This window comes from Labrus bergylta, chromosome 12 (genome assembly GCF_963930695.1).
Source record: "Labrus bergylta chromosome 12, fLabBer1.1, whole genome shotgun sequence".
NCBI lineage: Eukaryota > Metazoa > Chordata > Actinopteri > Labriformes > Labridae > Labrus > Labrus bergylta.
The window spans coordinates 29769920-29786487 of NC_089206.1; the positions used below are offsets into that span (position 1 = coordinate 29769920).

At 41.8% G+C, this 16568-nt stretch overlaps 1 protein-coding gene and 2 long non-coding RNA genes across 3 annotated transcripts in view; 1 reads left to right on the forward strand and 2 right to left on the reverse strand.

The window, feature by feature from the left end:
- The window catches only part of LOC136181192 (uncharacterized), a 60646-nt gene that overhangs the window by 21415 nt on the left and 22663 nt on the right, over positions 1 to 16568 (forward strand). The window lies entirely within an intron of this gene.
- The window catches only part of LOC114920933 (uncharacterized), a 100248-nt gene that overhangs the window by 12917 nt on the left and 70763 nt on the right, over positions 1 to 16568 (reverse strand). The window lies entirely within an intron of this gene.
- Positions 7006 to 10330, reverse strand: LOC136181131 (uncharacterized). The gene is made up of 3 exons (XR_010667551.1): positions 10106 to 10330; positions 7222 to 9902; positions 7006 to 7124 (listed from the first exon to the last, which is right to left on the reverse strand). It is a non-coding gene; the product is annotated as an uncharacterized lncRNA (long non-coding RNA).

Below are 16568 nucleotides of genomic sequence, written 5' to 3' on the forward strand. Positions count from 1 at the left end.
GCCTGTCACGGCGATATTCTGGCTTCATCCGGTTCAACGGAAGGAGGCTGACTGACGCTATCCACTAGTATCAGTATATGTGTAAACCTTGTAATATTTTAATGTGATGTCATGGCAACCTGTCTTACAATTTATCATAAATTCAGTGATTATTTCTTGCGAAAAAACAAACCTAACGAAACACAGATCAAATAGCCTCAAATGTATGCATGAGTAGTGCAGACATCAGATGAATGTACATATTTCATTATTACCACCTCTGCCTCACTCACATATGTATGCTGTAAGTAATTCCTCCTGTGTATGCAGAGCCAGATAAAAGGTCATCACTGTATGAGTTAACAGAGCGGCACACAACACAACATTCCCCTGCGCTCTACAGCTGGCTTTGGAAAACAAATGAAGAAATTGATGCATTAGCTCTAAAGGCCTCCATCAAAATGATTAGCTCAAAAGTGCAACAAAAAATGTCTGTGCAGACTAATCTGAGTTTTGCAAATAGGGTGAGCAGTCCCAGTGTTTAAAGATGCTTTAAAGCCGTTGTTTATCCAGACCAGTCTTTCATGGTAATGGATAGTTTACTAGCTGTTTATCAGAATATGATTTTTTTTTACTCAGTGATGAGAGTAAAGCCCTGAGACTGCAGAGGTGCAAGGGCTGCCGTCATGCACCTGGTGAACACTCTCGGAGAGAGGGAGAGCCCAAATGGAAGTACCCTGAACTGCCAGTGGCGGCCTTGATATGCAAAACACAGAAACTGCCTGTGTTGTGGTGCAATGGGGACATTGTGGGCGTCCTTCAAGACTATGGACAAAAACCATTCCCCCTGGGTGACAGTTTGCAAAACATCCACAGTGGTTATCATATGGAATGGTAATACTTTAATATACCTGTTGGGTCCCCTCAAGTCCAAAACTGGACGGAATCCGCCGGTCTTTTTTGTGACGAGGAAGTATGTCGAATAGAAGCCTCTGTGGTGCAACAGAGGATCTAAGGCCTCGATCGCGTCCTTGGCCAGGAGGGCAGATAACTCCTGGTCCGGCGCTAGGTTCTTTTGCCGGGTTGCTGATGATTGTGTGTTTGTCCCGGCCGGATGAAGGTGGCCGGCGTCGGAACTGTAGCTTGTACCTGTGGGTTAAGGTGGCAACCACCCAGGGGTCTGAAGCGCGTGCAGTCCAATATCCGAGCTGCTGGTGGGAAAAGTACCCGACAGCCGGCCCCAAAACCTCAGTCTCGGTTCCCCTGGCCCCTAGAGGCCCTGGAGGGGCGGCGGATAGGATCCGGGGCTCGAGGTGGCCTGTAGGACGAGTGGGCAGTGCCACGAAAGTCCCTGGCATGAAAGTCCCTGGCCGGCCTCTGTGCGGGATGCGGAGGCCCACACCAGCCAGTGGAGTCCGTGGTGGTGGGTGGGCTCGAGGGGCAGTTGAGGGGCCCCTAGGCCTGCTGGGGTGAGGCATGCTTCTGCTGAGACTCGAAAGCTGCTGCCTAGTCTGCTGAGCTTGAACTGTTCGCTCCAGCGCAGCTGAACCAAACAGCTCCCCTGGTGCCACCGGAACGCTCCTGAGTGTCCTCCTACATGCCTCCATCAGGGGTGACTGTGCGAGCCATACCTGGTGGTGAGTTTGAACCAGGAAGGACATCATCCTTCCAAGTTCCCTTGACATTAGGTCAAAAGCCAATCTGACAGGTGGCCGCAGTGCCTCCTCAGGAGATACAATGAGGGATGCGATGGTAGGCTCTACAGCCAGCATCCGATCAAGGCCAACTCTTGCCGCCTCATGCATGGCAGCCAGGGCTCGACCGTCAGCTGAGAGACGGACCTGCCCATCTGCGCCTGAAGAAGGCACTTTCAGGAGCTGATTCAGCCTGTTGAGGTATTTCCAGCTCCCTCAGGTGGTCAGGACCGAGGCACATCGGGCAGAGGTCATGGCCATCATCAGCCTGAAGACAAACTCCACAGGCAGCACAATAATGACACTCGTCCATTGTGGCAGACACTACCATAAGCTGAGGGAAGAGGGCATAAAACGCCGCCTGCACAGCAGATGTGGGAGTGACTAGCTGTCACTACAGTGATTTGCTTCGGTTCGGATGCGACCGTGAACTAGGCCAATAAAACCGTAAGCTGAGGGAAGGGGGCGTGGACGCTGCCTACAACAGAAAAGGTTTGAGTGAATGCTCGGTTTAACGTTTAATTCCAGTCAGCCCTATCATGGATGCTACAGGCAATTTAGCATCACACCATAAACTGGGAGAGGGGGTGCGAACGATGCCTTCTCCAGCAGAGGCTTGAGAGAAACTAATGGTAGCCTATAATCAGTTAGCTGCCGCTAACCAAACAATTTCGGCACCGTAAGCTGGGAGAAGAGGGCGTGTACGCCGCCTACACCGGCAGAGGTTGCAATAATTAAACACAAACAAAAGTAATGTACCCATTCACTCAGCGCTTTGGAAACCACATCTGGCAAGGATAATAATACTTACCATAAGCGGGGGGAAGGGACGAGCACGCCGCCTATACCCGCAGAGGCTTAACTCGAGAAATTCTGCTATCACTCTTTCGTTAATTCTTTTCATTGACAGAGTTACAGAATAAACAAAGTAGGCTACCCACCGGTACTGGGAGCGGGAAGCGCAACGCTGCCTTCACCGTCAAGGATTGTAAACACAAACTTAAACTTTGGCTAATTAGCTTCGGCGAAACACAGCTACTAATTTGCCAGGAAATTTCAATAAAACTAAACACGTACCTTACGTCCGTAGAGGGGAGTGAGAGGCTACCCTACCGGTGTCAAACAAAACCATTCCCTAAAGAGGGTTGGGCGGCCGTCGCAGCCCTTGGAGGGCGAAAACTTTGCTTCTCAGACCGACACGGTCCCAAAGGCTACCAGCGACTGTTATTAAGTAGTTCAACAAATGTTGTTCTTTTTTTTCTTTTTTTTTAGTAAGTTCCATACAATTAGCTTCGGCTAATGCTCTAGGAGTAAATGCAAACTGCACGCGAGAAGAAAAAAAGGAACAGAACCCCGGATGACACCGAAGATATAACCTCTCTCGGGTCATCCAGGGGTCACAAGTGACATTGTTGGTATACATACTCGAACTGCGCATGCGCGAAGGGAATATTCAGTGCTTTAAGCACCGCCTTTGGCGGTCGGCAGGGATGAAATAGAACCAAATCAGACTAAATCATGACACTAAGGTTATTAACTTAACCACGGAAAAATTAAAACTTGTTATGAATCAAAAAGTAAATAAAAACAGCTAAAGGGAACGTTAAAAAGGTGAACTGTTTGCTGTCACAAGGTGGATAACTTTTGACTCATCAACTGAGTTGTGACTAAAGGGTCTGCGCCTAAAGCGGGGTACACACTACAAGATAATCGGGCCTATTTTGGGTCCGACTCCCCCCTCATGACCAAAGTCAGCAAAGGCCCGACTATCTGATGTTCTAAAGATGATCTCCTGTGGTGTGAGATGTGTTAGGAGTGATTTTAACCTCCCCGATCTGCTCGGAAGACGATTGGGGCCAACTCGTTGATTTGTGGCAACAACACGAGTATTTGTTTAACGTATCCTGTAAAACGTACCACAATTGAACTGACAAGAAAAGGAGTTGGACAGAAATCAATACGGCAACGGATGTACCAAGTAGCTAACAGCTAGCCACATTCATATTCAGCTCTACCATCATAATGGTTGTTTTACGTTTGTGAGTATCAGAATGTAAGAGAATACTAATGTTTGTGAATGATACTGTTGTTGAATGCAATTATTCATCCCTTTATCCACCATATAGATATAGCCTATTGAGACATTAACTTATCCTTTTTTCAGAATAAGAGAGAATGTATAGCTTGTTTGTTAATCTAATTTTTTTCTATACTGCTTTGGCAACATGGCTTGTTGATCTGTCTTGCCAATAAAGCTCATTTGAATTGAATTTAATTGAATGCTCACGTTTGTTGTTAGATGAGTGAAAGATAGGCACTGGTGTGTGTGAGAAAAAGTGTGTGCGTGCACTGTCACAACCTTTACCGGAAAATTTTATTGTATTTGGTGCTCAATATGCAGTGGTCGTAATCCAGACGAGGGGCATAACATTACGAACGCAGTACTCAAAGCTTTTGAAAACCAAACCCAGCAGGAGTGGGGACAAGACATTGACAAGGAAACAAAATTGGCTGCTGAGGTCATTGGCGTTTTTGAAGAAACATGTCACCCAACGCACATCTGAAAGTAGTGTAAGTGCTATTACAGTAACTTTTTTGTTGTTGAATGTAATCATTTATGTAATCATTCCACCTATATAGACATTGAGACATTAACATATCCTTTTCATACAGCTTCACCAATCACTGAAAGATGCCCTTGCTGCAGAAAAGGACCCCACAAGTGAGCCAGAGGATGATATCTCTGAAACCTCTGAAGCAATGTCAGCAAGCGTGTCTGAACCTTTTACTCCTGAATATTGCAGTCCTACACCCCTCAACCAAACCAAGAAGCGAAGAAAAATCCAATCAGCTGATTCAATTGAATTGGAGAAATTGAAAATCTTGCAGCAGATGTCTTCTGCTTTTCAGGCAGGCAGGAGCAGGCCTGTGGTAGATAGTGACAGCACCTTTGGGGTGCAAGTTGCAGAGGAGTTGAGGGCAATTAAAAACAATTTTATAATGATTGGAGTAAAGAAGAAGACTATGAACTATTTATATGAGGCACAGGAGCGTGACTAGCATGGTGTAATGCCATCCTCTTCATACCCTCTACCACCTCATCCACCCTCACCTGTACAGATGCCCCCAACACAGCTATTGTCTCTATCCACATACACACCTACACAAGCACTACCTCACCATCAGTACCAGCCTCCTCAGATTAACCACCAGACAAGCTTTTGGAGGATGCTGATGACGACAATGAAGTGACACAGCTTAAATAGTTTCCACTGTGTATAGCACAAGTTATTGTTTAGATTATTAGCCAGTCTGTGTTCTGATGGCTTTTCATATTCTTTGTTTACATTTTACTTCTTGAGTCAGTTCTAAGACACTAGCACTTCATTTTTATGATGCCATTTGGCATATTTGAGTAGGAAAATGTTCCATTTATACCTGTTTTTTTCAAGATTTCTATAAAAAAGAACTTTATATTGGTATTGCAATCTAATGCCTTTTATTTACACTCTGAATATAATTTTTAAATGTTTACATTTCCTACATTTACAACAAGAGAAAAGTACTGGAAATACATTTTTATTTGTTATTTACAAAAATAAAACAAGCTGAGTTAAAGCAGCTAAGTGTCAATCTCTTGTTTAATAAATACTAGTAAACCACACAGATTTGTAATAAGTCCCAAAAAAAAGTATTCTAAACTTTAAAAAAAATAAAATTACAACACATTATAATGGAAAAACCAGTGTTGTTATCCAAAGATACCAAGAACAATGTGGAGCTCCAGAGACACAACTCAAATTTGCTCTTTATCACAGCAAAACAGAGTTAAATATGTCTGCTTAGGACTTTTATACATAAGACTTTTTGCTGTAATGTTTTTCCAGACACATTTAAGACCCACTGAAAACAGCTTCACAACCCACATTAGTTGAAAACTAAATGAAGTTATCCTGCCAGGAAACCTGGCCTGCAGGTGTAACAAAGTAACTCTTCAGCTTGTCTCTGAGTTCTTTGGCAGCCATAGAGCTGTTGCCAGCTCTTCCAGGTTAAAGAGGGAGCATGGATCCCAGGCCATCATTTCTCCAGGTACCCTCAACAAGACCATGGTCTCCATCTCCTGAATGAGCAAGGGCTGGAGGAGTGTATGTGTCAGACCGAACCCCACGCAAATAGTTGTGGAGACAAACACAATCTAAAACCATCTCCTGCACTTTATCAGGGTTGAGCTTAATTGAGGAAAACTCTCCACCTGTTTTCAAGTATGCCAAACCCATTTTCCACCCCTCTGCATCCTCGGGAAAGTCTATAGTTGAAAACTCTGCTGATGGTCCATCTGGCGGAAAGAGTATGGCTTCATTAGAACAGTACGCAAAGGATATGCATCATCCCCCAGAAACACAAAAGGGGCTTCTATGTCAGAGCCTGGGAGGGGTTTTGCTGCAGGAATACTGAGGAGACCCCTGTGAAGTGCTTGCTTGAAATCTGACTCAGCGAATATTACTGCATCTGATGCTCTGCCCTGTGTTCCGACACTGACATACAGAAATTTGTACTTGGCAGTAACAATAGCCATCATCAACACAGAGAATCGCCCTTTGTAATTGCAGAAGGTGCTTCCACTATGTGCTGGTGGCTGTATGTTGATGTGCTTTCCATCGATGGCGCCAAGGCAGTGGGGAAACTGCCATTTCTGATGTAAGTCTTGTGCAATTTCTAGCCATTCCCTTTCTGTACTGGGTGTCTGAAAATATCAGTTTCATAATTAGTGCCAAGATCACAAATACAAATATATACATTTCAGTCTGCTAGACTGCTACAGCATAAAAAGTAATGAATGAAAAATAAGTAAAATATTTTTCATACTTGCACTACATACAGTGCCTTACTAAGCAGCCATACGACAAAAAAAACTAACAAGTCTATATATGTTAATGTATACAACATTTAATTTAAATCAAGTCATTTTATCACACAAGAGGTATTCCATGAGTACTTATATTGAGTGGAACTGTAACAGTCCAAATCGGTATTAGAACTTTTTGGCATAACCAAATAAAGACTTAAATAAATAAAGCCATAATGTTTTTTGTTGCTTATTACTGAACTCTGATACATGGTACTTGTATAAGTGTCATGGAAAACCAAGTTTGTGCTGTTGTACAAAGCTACTACTACAAAGCTACTGCCAAATTCCAGCCGTGCCGATGTTCAGTACAACAGCGCTCTCTCTCATGCAATATTGCTTGAATATCATTAATATTATCTTGTGAATGTTTACCATAATTTAGCCTTCTTGTTATTGTACATCTTTTTAGACATTAATCAAGCTTGCCTTCAGATATTTTTCTTGAAGTGTCTGATGCAGGGCTCCACATGTTTCACTCACAATCTTTGAAATTGTGGACTCTCCAACCCTGAATTGGTAACTTAAGGATGAAAAGGATTCGCCTAAAAATCAAAAGAAACACAAAAGAAAATGTAACTTGCCGGTATTTAGGCAACAGTAAACATAATATATACAACAGCTTCAAATAGAATGACAGACCTGTTGCCAAGAATCGGAGTGTAACTGCCAGTCTCTCCTTGGCAGTAATGTATCTACAAACATGCTAAAAACAACAAATAGTTTTAATGCATAGTCCATTTTGTGAATTGAAAATACCTTTTATTTATAAATAAAAAGTAAATATATCATATTTATCAAATAATATATTTTCCTAGATAACTAACAACATTAATCAATCACTAAAATCAGCAAAATATATAATCATTGTTTATGTTTTGTATACTGTAGATTATGATTTCATTTTTGAGGAAGACATTGATGAATTTTATTTTATTATTGTGTCATGCATAAAAGTGATATAAAGTGACATTAGTCAGTCGTGAGTCATACACTATGTTTAACAAGGGGGCTATCCCAGAAAAGAGATTTGACAAACTGTTAGCGTTTGAACTTTAGGTTTGCTGAAGAAACCTGTCAGCGAGCATACTCAAACTCAGTCACCATGGTAACAAGGCCGCAACTTTAACTCTGTTTCGCGAAAGGGGAAATTTAAAGTTTAATTCATCTTACAGTTTTCTGCTTTCTGGAACCTAGACCCCAGGGTTTCACTTTCGTGCTCCATCCATTCGAATTTAAAATATCGATGGTTTTATTCTCGTGTTTGGCCAGAGCTAACGTTACGACATTATGAGGATTAACAGACACCCTAAACTCTCTCCAGCCATTTGTAATGTTTGTGACCATTTGTAGGCCTACTCACCTCCAACTCGCGCTGTAGCATGTACAGCCCATGTTCATGCCGTCTCCACGACTTTTCAGTTAAAAGGAGTCGAAACACCACCAACACCACCACTCTTGCTTGTCGTCCTTCATGTTTGTTTACTCTTAAATCGTGTCTGACCGCGCTAGATTGCACGTTGTGATAGTCGAGACTCTGGTTGTTGGCGAATGAATCCTAATACAGGGCTGTCAACTTTTCAAAAAACCTTGGAGTGAGATTTGGTGGGGCCAACCAAAATTTTGCCGCATACACAGCAATTTTTGTTTGGCCCATTCAGGATCATAACCATAAGCAAAAACTTTTAGCGCTTACCATACATCAGTGGTTCTCAATGTATTAGCCTTAGTCAGTGTACAAACAGAACCAACTGACCCAACAGTAAGATACAAGACACAGCATGGCTCATTTTGTGCATATTTACTTTGGGATTCTGTATAAAAAAAAGTAATCAAATAGTAAACAGATATGTAGTATACAGATATGTTGCAAGAAACATTTGAATAAAAATGAAAAACCCCAAAAGCTAGGTAATGTTTTAACATTTTTGAACATCCCCACACTACATGCAGCAAATACCAATTTAAAGCCCCCCTTGGTAGGATGATCTAGGATTTCCCCCTCTGCTGGAGAAGTTGTGCATTATGCTATTTCAACCTGAACAACTAATTGGCCTTAAGCAAATGTGGATTTGTTTACAAGCTGTGGTAACAGTCAGCATAAATTCGGCAGAACAATGTGGACTTTACAAGGTAAGAAACTTAATGTAAAGGATAGGAAATTAATGTTGAAATTAATAATTTAATCGATGCATCGCGACGCAGAATAGACGATTAATGCATCGATGCAGGGACAGGACGTAATCGATTATGAGGAGGGTTAGAGAAAAACGTCTGCTAACCGCTAAATGCGGTCGTTTTGCACAGCGTTGAGTGAGTTTGTTTTACCTAAACACACACAGTGGTGTGTAATGAAAGTAACGTAGGCTAACAGAGGGATATGTGACAGAAAACAACGTAAATTGAGTTCTGCTCCTGTGGTTGCTGATTTTATGAGCAGAGTCAGCTGGTCCTGCAGGCTCAGAACACAGTGTTCCGCTGCAGGCTGAAACGGCTTGACTCAGTGTCTCTTTAGCCGACCGCAGCACGGATTAGCATCTTCATCACAGCTAAAGGTGTGTTTAAACTGATGCCTCGCTGTCTTAAGTCCAGGATAACTAAAAGAAGGGGGCTGTGGCGGTGACTCATGATAAAGCTAGCGGCTGTAAACACAGTAGACTCCCGACAGTATCACCGCTAAGTGCACCTCCGCTAAAGCTGCATTCCTTTGATGATAAACACTTTCTACTTCTGACAAGTTCTTCACAATAAAAGTCCCCGGCCTATCTGAAGTTGTAGTGTTTTTAATGTGAAACACAAACACTTATAATTTTTACCTGTACTGTAGGCTACCTATATAATGTATTAATTTTAACTTATAATGTAAAGATATTGATAATTACATTGTTGTCTAAATCACTTTTTAAATTACACAAAAGGAGTTCATATTTATAAAACTGTTTGTCTCTGTTTATGAAAAAGTAGCCATGTGCAGTAATATAGAAAATTGAGGATGAATTGTGATGCATCGTGATATCGAATCGAATCGAATCATTGACTGGATAATCGTAATCGAATCGAATCGTAAGATGAGTGAAGATGCACAGCTCTAGTAAAGGAGGCTACTGTCAGTCCTTAAGAGCTGTGTACTTTGTTGTACTTGCTTGTGGCCTTTTTTGAGGCCTTGATTATTTCTGGGGAGGGCTCCCACTTGAAGCAGGGCTCCAGGCCAGCCATCTTGATTGTCATTATGGATGACAGGGTTGCATTGGATTGGAGTGGGGTAACACCAGGACCAGCTTTGCAATGGTGGCAAGCCTCATAAACAGACTTAACCCTGTCTCCTATGAAGAATGAACCAAGAACACAGTGGAAACAAATCTGTTATGTTCCTTATTATAATTATTCATTTCTAAAACAAAATGCATGCACCTACTGTATATGATGTTTTATGCATACATAACAAATTATTCTATTTGTATATACTAATATATATAAATATATATATACTTCTACTGTGTTCTTGGTGTACAAAAATAATTCTTACCTTATGTTTCCGGGTTGCCATCTCAGCCCAGAAGCTCTCCATCTCAATTTCCTCTAAGTCCTGCAGGGGTGGCATTGTCATAGCCTGGTATTCCAGGAACTCTTCGTTCAGTAGTTTATGCTCCTGTGGCCCATGGTAGGGCAGCAGGTGAGGGAACCTAATTTAAGAAAGCACAGTTACATGTCATTTATTTTTGATATATGGTCATCAACCTAAAGAATTGGGTTTTTTAAAGACACTTAGGGATGGCTCATGTGCTTAGAGGCAAAATTCTATAGTTACAATGCTTCGGTATAGAATTCAGGGCATTTAGTCTCAGATAACAAGCATAAATTGCTGAAAACATTCCAACCTTTGCCGGACATCTACAAACTTGGCTTGCTTGAGCAGTGGCTCTTGTAGCAGCAGCTTCTTCAAAGCGTAATCTACAGCATTGATCAGAAAAGCCAAGGCAGCTCCATGGAATTTCAACATCTGCTGTGGTGTGTTGTTTCCATCATCAAGTAATCTGTTGAGCTTGGCCCTAGTGGTGAAGCCAATATTCAGCTTTCTTCCTGTCACAGATACAACAAATTAAGGTTAACAGATATGCTGTGTCATGCGAATCATACAATATCAGCATGACACACTGGGTATGAAGTTCAAAGTTTTGCTGAGCTTCTAGTTAGACCAAAAAACTAGGACAATCTTACCAAGCTTCTCTCTTCATGATAAAAAAAAAGGCTAGGTACAAGGCTAAGCATGACATGGGGTTCCCCTGCAGTTTGGTCTCATGAAATTAGAAGTATTAATAATAATGACAGTGAAATATCAAACACTCACCTGGCAAACGGTTGTCCTTTTCTTTGAAAGCAATCTCATATGGCTGTTCATGGCCTATCAGCGCTGTAGGCACCATGAATTTACTGCACACCTTGTGAATAAACTTAATCATCTACAACACAGACATTTACAGGTGTAAAACAGTGGGTGAAACATGTTGTGGCAGATAGCAGCAAAAAAAAAAAAACAACAGAACAGAAAAAAAACAACAGCAGAAGCATATCCCCGGCTCCCATTGTACCTCATCATGTAGTAAGAATACTGATGAACATTCTCTCTGCAGTAGGAGGTTAAAAGATGTGAATGATGGTATGGTGGCCTGGAAAAAGAGCAGTTACACCTCTGTCATGGGGTTGGAGAATGGCTCCCGAAGTCTCCTGAACCTCGCCTGACTGTCATCTTCAATTTAAAAAAAAGGAGGTTGTCAATATGTACAGTTAACAATCTTGTGGTATTAGTAGTAGCTGCATAAGGGAAATGACATGAGGGACCATACTAGCAGATTTGAAGTAGCTGGCCAAAGGGTCATACAGCCTCAGAATCCGGGTCACACAGCGCTCAAGGCTTAACCAGCAAACAGAGATATGCAGGAAGATCTCCATATATTCGGCTTCGTGGCGCTCACAAAATTCTGTTACAGGCATTTCATTATAAAACATATGTATTCAAAAGCACGGTATTTCAATATTATAATTGGGACTGTCAAACGTGCATACCTGATAAGTAGCCCTTTTGGTTGGTGCTACCCTTGAACCAATAGCCAACATCCACTACCAGGTCCTCCAGATCAAATTTGGAAACCTGCAATATATAAATCAGACCATAAACATTAAGGTTAGTGCATGTAATCAGTACACAAATATTAAGTTACATGTGAAGTACAATTAGGCCTATGCTTACTTCCAAAAACCCTTTTCCTGCTGATTTAGCAGTGTTGTGGACCATATGACATGGGCAATAATGAAGATAAATGCTAGGGTGTTCCTTCAGGATTCTAGAGGAAATGGAGTTGTGTGAACCTGTGTGAACCTGTGTGAACCTGTGTGAACCTGTGTTCACTGCGGCATTGTCCACAGAGAGACCAACAAAGGTTTGCCAAGGGATAGCCTTTTCTTCCAAGGTGGCCTTGATGTTGCTGAAAATGACTTCTGCTGTCCCACACCTTGGCCCACTAGTAGTACACATCCCCAGGAAGCGATGTGCAACCTTATCTTTGATAACGATCCAGACAGTCAGGAGGTTCATCTTCTCTACTCCTACAATGACAGCATAGCTACACATATAAAGCATCCCATCTTCTTATATACATATTTAAAAACGTAATCATGGCAGATTATTGTGGAGGTGAAAAACATCTCGTTCAATAGTTTGGGAAATACCTGTGTCATTGGATCCATCTGTGATGAGGGTGTATGGTTGTTCCCTCATTAGAACGATCAACTCCCTTATAGAATGTGGTGCCAGTGCCTCATTTACAATGCAGGAAGTTTTTGTCCTGGCACACCTGTAATCCTGGGCTGTTCTTGAGTCTTTGAAACACCCCCTTAGAAGAAGCCCCAGGTGGTCAGCGACAGCTAGTGGCACATTGTGCTGCACTAGTGTTGCTGCTATTTTTACCTCAGCCCTCCTTGTCTGTAAGAATTTTCTTTTTTATTAGTACTCCCCAAAGAACACAGTTGAGTTGAAACAGACACCAGACTCAATAGGACACAGGTGAACACAACAGGCAATTAAGACAGACATAGAACTAAGGAAACTAAACTGTGAAACTACACAAAATTAAAAACCTAAAGACAGTATATTAGTCAAAACTATAAATCATGATAGTACAGTAAAATATACAAAACCCTTTAACCTTGACAGACCATGACACATAGCATGCCTAACCCCCAATTCACACATACTCTGTGCGCGCCGCGGTCCGTCAGCGCCACGGTCCTTCAGCGCCACGGTTTTGCTCCATTGGACGGCTCGCGCCCATTCACACTGGATCTGTTTCTGGGACGTCAACGCAGCAGAGAGCACCCATGACACATCACAGGAGAACTACAAGATCCCGCAGGAATAAACATGCAAACAACATGTTGCTTTGTCTTTCTGAGGATGCATTGTTGTTAATTCTGAGCCTGTTTTGACGTAATGTTGATAAAGTGATGAAAAATACGATCGCGAGTCCGTATATTGTGTTTTATTTTTAAATTTTTAAAGATTTTTAAATTTCAAGAGCACCCAGCATCCGGTCAATTTAAATTGACCGGATGCTCTGTGTGTTTCCTTGTCTGACGTCCTGTCCGGGCTGTCATATTCTGTCCAGCTTGACGCGTGCCTGCAGCGTACTCCGGCGAAAATAGACTTGCTGCATATTTGAAATGGAGCAGAGCGCAATGCCGTTGGTGGCACGCGACGGAGACAGACCGCAGCGCGCCCTGTGTGAACACAATGATTGACTAGAGTGGCAGCTAAGTACAACGTAGTGCGCATCGCTGACGGACCGCGGCGCGCACGGAGTATGTGTGAATTGGGGGTTAGCCTCTTGGTCTGCCATCCTCCCAACAGCCGAAGAAGACACTGAAAATCTGTCTAATGTTGCATGTGATTGAAGGGCCTGTTGTTTGTCCTGGTGGCTTTTGCTCTTAATGTGTAGAACAACTTCAGTTACCCCCTGATGGCCACATGCATTTTCTACACGACACAAAGAGCATCAGTAATGTGTGCTGAGGGTTCCTCTGGTTATGAATGGCCATGTTGTGGTCCACTCACTCTTGAAGATGCACCTGTATTTTGCAGCTCCACACTTCGCTCTTGACCCCTGCTCAGGCCGCTGCTGTTCTTCATTCTCTGTCTGTTGTTCGGTGTGCTGTTCTGTCTCTCGTTCTGGTTGCTGTTCTGTCTCATGTTCTGTTGGTTGCTGTTCTGTCTGTGGCTGTTCTGTCTCTCATTCTGGTTGTTGTTCTGTCTGTGGCTGTTCTGTCTCATGTTCTGTTGGTTGCTGTTCTGTCTGTGGCTGTTCTGTCTCTCGTTTTGTTGGTTGCTGTTCTGTCTCTCGTTCTGGTTGCTGTTCTGTTGGTTGCTGTTCTGTCTGTTGCTGTTCTGCAGCTTTTTTTCTGATGTGGCTGGTCTTTAGATAAATAAAAGAAAGGGTTTCTCTTTTCTTCTGCTGCTGGCCATGCTTTTTTTTTTTTACTGGGCATCTTTGAACCCTTTAAGAATTAGGTTTATTAAAAGTCATGTTGGTACAATAAATCTGCACTAGTGTATCAGTTACAACATGCTTTTTTTCTAGAATACAAGTTTGTTGTGCTTATTCTGAATATAATTTGAATATAGCTTACCCGTTCTTGCTGTTCAGTTACTTCCAAATACAGCTTGATGTGTCTAAATTCCTCATTGTTCATATAACAGGTGAAAATAAAATGTAACAGGTAAATAGCCATGAAACTGTCATTTAAAATAATATAGGCTAGTACATATAAAATAAATCATTTAAAAATATCTGCAAAATAAACTACAGCATTTGTCTCTTGCATTTGTCATGTTAGGCTGCTTCTTACTTGCCTTGTAAGTTGTTGTACAATATTCCCAGTGTGATGGCTTCCAAATTAACTAAATTCATGGCCTATACTGTATCCAATCACAATAGCTGAATTCGTATGATAGCTTAATGAGATGCTGCTGCCAGCCCTAACGATTACAAGTAGACCTACAACTTGTTTTCAGAGTCTCTTTACTCTCGCGGTTCGCGTCAAAAATGGGAGAGTGTTCTATTTTCTAGAATGAAACCAGCAGCGGTGCAAACTCTTGCCGAAATGAGAGCAGTAAAAAAAATATTTGATGTGATTTCAAAGTGTTCCTTTATTTTGGTTTGAGCAGCAGCTTATGTCGTACAGCTGCTGCGGCTAGTAGTGGCTAGCTGAATTTAGACCTCAAAATAATGTTTTACAACGCTCTCGAAATGCCTTTAAAAACACACAAAATGAATAAGAAAACATTTCTTAAAGTTTAAGGGCATAAATACTTCAAACATACATACCTGAAAAGGGGGAAATCGACGTCTTTCTGCCACCTCAGTGGAGAATGTTAAGTTGTAACCAGTGGTTTTGACTTTGTTGTGACAATGCAGCAGCGGTCTCTGGTTCTGGTTCAGACGGCGCAAGATCCGAGCTCCACCCCCTTGCTGGCTTTGAAAGCTTAACTAATCGATAACGGGTGGCGTTTGTCACTCTAAGCCATAGCTCAACAGGTAGATAACAGATAATAGAATTGATTTTTTATTTTTTTGCTGAAGACCGACACTTCAGTGTGAGAAATCGGAGGTGTGGCGTGAGAGCGTGTGAAGCCAATCAAATGCGTGTCTCACAGCCAATGCGTGAGCATTTGCAGCTATGCTAATATTATTAATTTGGTTTTACATTCAGTTTCCCACTGACACTTAGCACTGATTTTTCCGGATTTAATCCCCCAAAACCTTCAGTAACATGAATAAACACTGATATTTTCTTTCCTTTGCATGGCTGGTTTAACAACAAAATCTAATCCCAGATCAAAGCAAATGTTTCTGCACTGTAATCCCTACATCCATCATCTTCCCAGAAATAATTTTTAAAACAATGAATAGAGAGAAACGCGCTCTCTTCCCACAGTGAAATATATGTTCTGTCCTGGACTTTCACATCAGTCAGCACCATGTGCCTTTCTAGACTGTTTTTCTTAACTATAATTTCACAGACACAATGTGTAAGTAGCAGCAGGACAGCCGTATCCACCCATATCATTACACCAAAAGGCTTTAAGGAGAGAACATTTAATAAAAGTAGTGCATAACCAATCAAGACCTTCCATAAAGTAGCCATAATTACCCATCATCTTAAAAAGCCTACTCTTGAATCCCGAACCCTAGCTAACTATAGGCCTATATCTAACCTTCCTTTTATCTCAAAGATCCTGGAGAAAGTGGTAGTCAGCTGTGTGACTTTCTCCATGACAACAGTTTATTTGAGAAGTTTCAGTCAGGATTTAGAGTCCACCATAGCACTGAGACTGCACTAGTTAAAGTTACAAACGATCTACTTCTGGCTTCAGACAGGGGACTTCTCTCTGTGCTCGTCTTGTTAGATCTTAGTGCTGCTTTTGACACTATTGACCATCAAATCCTATTCCACAGACTAGAACAATTACAGGGACTGCTTTAAATTGGTTTGAATCCTACTTATCAGATCAATCTCAGTTTGTACATGTTAATGATAAGTCCTCTATGCACACCAAAGTTAGCCATGGAGTGCCACAAGGTTCAGTGCTTGGACTGATTCTCTTTACATTATATATTTCCTCTGGGAAATATTATGAGGAAACACTCCGTAAATTTTCATTGTTATGCAGATGATACTCAGCTTTACATATCAATGAAGCCTGCTGGCACCAGTCAGTTATGTAAACTAGAAACGTGCATTAAGGATGTTAGGACCTGGATGACCAGAAATGTTTTCCTACTTAACTCAGACAAGACTGAAGTTATTGTGCTAGGCCCTAAAAACCTCAGAGATACCTTTTCTAATGATATGACTGTCCTAAGGGACATCAGCCTGGCATCTAGCACCACTGTTAGGAATCTAGGAGTTCTATTTGATCAAGATATGTCCTTTAA